Genomic DNA, 6,239 nt, shown 5'->3' on the forward strand with positions numbered 1-6,239 from the left:
AGGGTGAGGAAGAAAGATGAATTTAAACCTTGCCTTATAAGAAATTTGTTAGAAACTCACGCAAAACAGCCGCTTCCTCTGGACATGACAGACCCGATCCAGGTGTCCGGCAGTGACCTTTGCCCATGAGTGTCAGGTCATCACCCAGCACAGAAAACAAGGGGCCAGTGCCTTTCCTGGGCATCCCTCCTTCTCAAACCTGGCAAATCTTGGGGCCTGCTTTTTCTTTAGGGGATTGTCCTCTCCTCCCAGCACCGACAGTCCCCAGTTCCCTCCGCCGGTGCCCCCTAAGCACCAATCTCGCCTTCGTCCCACAAGGGGCCCCAGCGTGACTCCGGGTCAAAAGTGCCGGCGGCTGGGCTGTCAGGCCCGGCTGTGTGGGGGACGCCGAGGTCAGGCCGGACCCCAGGGTCTCCTCACACTCTGTGGGACGAGCTCAGGGGACGCAGGCCGCGCCAGGCCACGGGCTGCCTCTGCGCGGGCCTCTGCGCGGAAGGGGCTCAGCCCCGGAGAAGCCGCGCGCGCGCGCCGGTGCTCCAGCCGGTCCCCCCGCAGCCTGCCGCAAGTGCCGGCCCCGCAGCTGCTCCGCAGCCCTGGTCGCCGCTGGGTCCCCGCACCCCGCGCGCCGCGGCCGGTCGCTCCGCCGGCCGGACTGCTGGGTGCCCACGCGGGCCCCGCGCCGCGGATCCCGGGTCAGGCCGCCCGCCCGCCTGCCGCCTGCCTGCGGTGCCCACGGCAGTGCCCCGCCCCGCGCGGCCCGACCCAGCCGCCGCGCCCCGGCCCGGCCGTGACAGCTGGGTGCCCAAAGGGTTAAGCCGGCAGCGCGGCGGCCCGAGTGCCCCGCGCGCTGCCCGTCCGCCGCGAGCCGGCCCCAGCGCGCACGCGCCCGCCCGTTACCTGCGGTCGCGTTCGCGCTCCTCCTCCACCTGGCCGCTCTCTCCCGGGGGCCGCCCCTCAGCCCGCCCCCTCGGCTCGGCGCCGCGCACCCTGCTGGCTACTCGGACACAGCCCGGGGAGGAGGGGCGTGGGGGCGATTACCATATATTAGCATACCAGCGCGCGTCACGTGCCCGTTCCAGCCAATGGTCACTCTGGAAGGCGGGGATTGGGGCGAACACGCCTAGGTGCTGCTCCGGGCCTGAACCGGTGGTCATGGCAACGGCTGGGAGGGCGGGGGAGTGGGGAGGCACCGGAGCCCAGTGGCCCCGCGGGAGCATCTCCACTACCTGAATTCTGTGCGGAGACACCGTGCACTTTTCCCACCCTGCGGAGGGAGAGGGGCTGAATTTGGCTCCTCTCAGAAGGATTCAGACTCAGCAAATAGTTACCGAGCGCTTACCACGTGCCTAACACTTTTCTGCTGGACATGATTCTCGGGGTAACCTTGAGATGTCAGTACTGTTAACCCCACTTGATAGAAGGGAAAGTGGAGGCTCAGAGAGGCTAGGTCACTCACCCAAAGTCACACAGCCACACCAAATGTTAAAAGTGGAGGTCTGAGCCCATTTCTGACTTCAGGCCAGGACTCTCTTGAGTTGTTTTCTCCAGCAGGGGTCTCCCAGCACCTCCTCACAATTCCAGGTATACTAAGCGTCTGGAAGATACTCATACAACCCTTGTACAGTGCTTTAGTGTTTCTTTACAAAGACCTTTGAGGTTAGTAGGCAGAGCAGTTATGTCCCTATTGCAGATGAGGAGAAATGAGGCTTAGAAAGGTAACATGACCTGTCTCAGGTCAAATAGCTATTAAGGGCTAGTACTTAATTTCTATGATTTATACTCAAACTCACTACTTTATAAACTTTTAAATTCAATCTTCTCAATGCAGTGGTGTTGCTATGACCATTTTACAGATTAAGAAACTGAGGCTTTAGGAAGCTAAGCAAATTACCCAAGGCTACACAGCTAGTTAATAGCAGATTTAGGTTCAAAGCTAGGTTTATCTGGCTCCAAACTAGTCTCATGAAATCTTGTTGCACCAAGTTCATTTCATTTAGGCTTGGACTTGGACTTGCACAACAGAACTTTCCCACCTCTCCTCTTAAAATGTGACTACGTTCTCTCTTGCGCCAGCAAAATATCAAGTGACAAATGATATGCGTTAAGGTCACAGGCTAAATATTAAAAGAGAACAGAGTCACCCCTGCAAGGTAGGAAGTACACTATATAATTCCCTGCCTCTTGATTTTTACCCCTAGGGATTTGATAGTTTGCCTAAAGGCAGAGTAGTTTAAAAATATTAGCATCTGCATTTGGACTTTCCTTCTGCTCCTCCCTTTAGGTTAGCTCAGTGGCTTTCTGATTACTGGACAAGGCCATTTGCCTCAAATCAAATATGCTAAACTTTATAGGCATTTTAAGGGATTATTAAAGGTAACTTTGAATATATGTACATTTCATCTTATTGGGCTGATTTAAAACCCAATTTCCTCCTAAGCTGTGACTGTTTGGTGTTCAAAAGCACAACCATGGAGGCAGACTTATGTGGAATAAAATCCTGACTTGGCTACTCACTAATGGGTGACCTTGGCTAAGTTACTTAACTCCTCTGTGCCTCAATTTCCTCATTTGTAAAATAGGACAGGAATGGCGTGAGAATTAAATGGGTTAACATATAAAAAGCATTTAGCACAAGTAAATGGCTCACAGTAAAACTTCCATAATTGTTAGCTGTTATTGCCCCAGGAGCTTTCATAGGAACTGACAACCCCCATGTACAGAATCTCTCCAGGTTTCCTGGCTAGCTTTGAAATGTTGAAGCTGCCCCCCACCCCCCCATCCCTCGTAGCATATTAAACAGTCTGTTGTGCTGGTGAAGGCTTGTTATCTCTCCAATGACATTCCCTCTTCTTAGGATCATAAATAATTCCTGGACTCAAAGGAGCTGGTTTCTCCTGCACATCTCCTAGCACCAAATTACCAGAGTGGCTCCTTGCAGAAGGGGATCTTGACAAACAGTGGAGCCATAAGTCAGGCTCCTTGAAACACTTTTATGAGCGCCTTAATGAGGGAGATGAGCTGTCATCAGGCACTCGTCCATCCTTCCTGGCCACAGGAAATGAGCTCTTTGTGCTCAAAGGATTTCCAAAGCTGAGGAGCAAAGAGTTTTCAGGAAGTGGGGCAGGGATGAAAAGCTGTTGACTCAGAGAATCCCAGGGCTAAACAGCCCCCATCCTGCCATTCACCTTACAGGGTCAAATTACTCATGGTCTTATTGCAGCAATAGCACCAAAGGGTGGCTTGTGTGGGGGGTGTTAATTCTCTCGCCCCTCTTCCCCCGGCATATACACTTGGGCAGCCGACCCACCACCACCCCAAAAGATAATGCTGTATAGAACAATGGTTAAGAGAATAGTCCCTTGGAGCTAAAGAAGCAAGTGTGAGTCCTGCCTCCCCTACCTTGGAAAAGTTGCTTAACCTCTTTGTGTCTCAATTTCCACATCTGTAATATGGGAATAATACAGTACCCACCTTTGAGTCTCCTGTGAGGATAAATGAGTTACTGACATAAAGTGCTTGGAATGCCCTATATTTGCTAATGAAATGTATTGCTAATGTATTTGCTAATGAAACAAAATAAACATGTAAGTCCAGTACAAACAATGTACTTTCGAGGCAACCACAGCCTTAAGCAAAGTGCCCTAGGCCCTCTCTCTGTCCCTCAACTATATGCTGTAGGCTGCCCTCCCCATTCTGACTTGTAAATAAAGATTGCCCAGGAATAAGAATGTGTGCTTAAGAACTCTAGTTTGAGCCTTGACTCTGCCACTTGTCCTCCTTTCTGTGAGCTTGGCCAAGTTTTTACACTCCTAAGCCACAGTGATGTTATTTGTAAACTGAGACTAACTTCCTCCCAGAGTTGCTCTGAGCGTTTGATCAGATACTGTCTGGCAAGAAGTGATGGGGTCCTGCTTGATCATAATCACCTTGCTCGTTTACTGAGCTGTTTCTGGTGAATATCTTTGCTCTCCTACAATGAAAATAACATTTATTGAGCACTTACTCTGGCCTTGTGTTATATACATCATCTTATTTAATACTTAAAATAAGACGAAGGCCCAGAGGGATGAAGTAACTTGTCCAAGGTCACAGTGGAAGGCGGTGGCGGGACCAGGATTCAAGCTGGACCGATCTTCGAGTCCATGCCAGTCACCCACCATACCGCAAGCCCACCCCTGTTCTAGCATGGCTCATACAATTCACGGCATGTGTGTTCTATTTCTTTAGGATTCCTCCCCCATCCACAGGCACATGCTCTCCCCCAGTGCCCAGCAACACCCAGCACCATAAGTGTTCCACATACTCTTACTGAAGGACTGAAAGTGAATGGCGGTGACATTTAATAGGGATGATAGTCCCCTTTTTGGGGCTGTCCCCAGTGGGGAAGGAAAGCAGCTGGGAACTCTCCTCTCCACCCCCAGCATCCTCTTCCTGCTAACTAACAGTATGGAAGGCCTTCTTCCTTCCCCCACGGGGGTGTCAGGCTTCTTGGTTTCAGAGATCCACAATAGGCACAATGATGACTCATCTGCAGTGAACATTTGGAGAGCTGTCAGGGCCGCTGGTGCTTTTTAGGGCTCTGTTAACATGCATCAGTGGCGTGATTTCCAAATAACGGCCTTGGAGACCTATATTAGTTTCCTAGGGCTGCTATAAACCACAAACTAGGTGGCTTAAGACAACACAGATGGATTCTCTCACAATTCAGGAGCCAGAAGTCCAAAATCAAGGTCTCAGCGGGGCCAGTTTCTTTCTGGGGGCTCGAAGGGAAAATCTATTCAATGCCTTTCTCCTGGCTTCTGGTAGCTGCTGGCAATCCTTGGCACGCCTTAGCTTGTAATGCATTACTCCAATCTCTGCCTCCACCCTCACATGACACTCTCCCTGTGTGTCTATGTCCCAGTTTCCCTCTTCTTGTAAGGACACCAGTTCTCTTGGAGAAGGGCCCACCCTCATTCAGTATAACCTCATCTCACTTTGATTACCTCTACAGACCCCAGTTGCAAATAAGGTCACATTCACCAGTATGAGGGGGTTAGGACTTGAACATATCTTTTCTGAGGGACACAATTCAACCCACAAGAATATGTGCAGAGGAGATGAAAAATGAAGGAAGGGGATGAAGAGAAAGGGGAGGTTGTCCATAAGGGGCAGATCATATTTGAATAATAGAGGGTGACCATGGGTCCCATAGGAATGAGAAAGTTTTTCTTTTTGGCCAATCTCGTTGTTTCCCAAAGATGTCTCCAGCTCATAGACTCACCATACCAGAGCTAGAAGAGACTTTAGAGATTCATTCATTCATTCAACAGACATTTATCAAATACTCTTTGGGCAGCCGGGCATTCAGAGAGGACAGAAATGGTCAGAGGGAACTGAGGTGCAGAGAGGGAAGATGAGTTGTTGAGGATTCCACATCAAACTAGAGGACAGCCAAGAACAGAATGGGGTAGCCCAAGCCCCAATCCTGAGCCTCTCTGATGCCTACCAAGAAGGCTACCCACCCCCTGGGTCTAAACATCTGGTGCACAGACAGATCTAGGTTTTTAAAAGGTGTTTGTGTCTGAGGCTCATTACTGGCTTCCCTAAACTTCCACAGGCAGATCCCGTCATTGAGAGACTTCGGAACCTTGGACAAAGCTAGAGCCATCCCTTATCTGAAAGTGCAATCTTGCAGCCTTTTTTTCTTTTGGACCAATTGTTGGTTAAGCTCTGACGCATCACCTTCTCTGGATGCCACAGCAGAATCAGGCATACAGAAACTCCATCTTTTTTGTCCCCAGTGCTGACAGGGAAACTGTCATGGAATTGGCTCTCAGTAGCCATTTACTCAATGAGTGAAAGAACATTGTTTCAGTTGGGATGAAGGCTTGTTTATTCCTATTTCAACATTCCACGTTCAGTGATGGTCACAGAGTTGGTTTGAGATTACCCGAATTCCACCCTGAAAGTCACAGTTCTTTTAACATGAATATTCCATTTGTCATTACATCATTAGAAGAGGTGGCATCCTGCTCCCATTATTGGTGGCTGATGCAAATACTGTCTTGCCTCAGGCTGTCATCCTGTGAGACTTCAGCCTGGAGCAGTGAGACTGAAAACCCAGGCGGGCTGGGGTCAGAGATGGGGTCAACCCAGCAGGAGTTGTCAGATCAGAGCAGGGGTGAGAAGGAGGTCAGATGGGAGATCAAAGTCCAGGAACTAGGCAGGTACACAGAGTTCCAAGGACGGTGGCCAGT

This window comes from Lynx canadensis, chromosome C1 (assembly GCF_007474595.2).
Source record: "Lynx canadensis isolate LIC74 chromosome C1, mLynCan4.pri.v2, whole genome shotgun sequence".
Classification (NCBI taxonomy): domain Eukaryota; kingdom Metazoa; phylum Chordata; class Mammalia; order Carnivora; family Felidae; genus Lynx; species Lynx canadensis.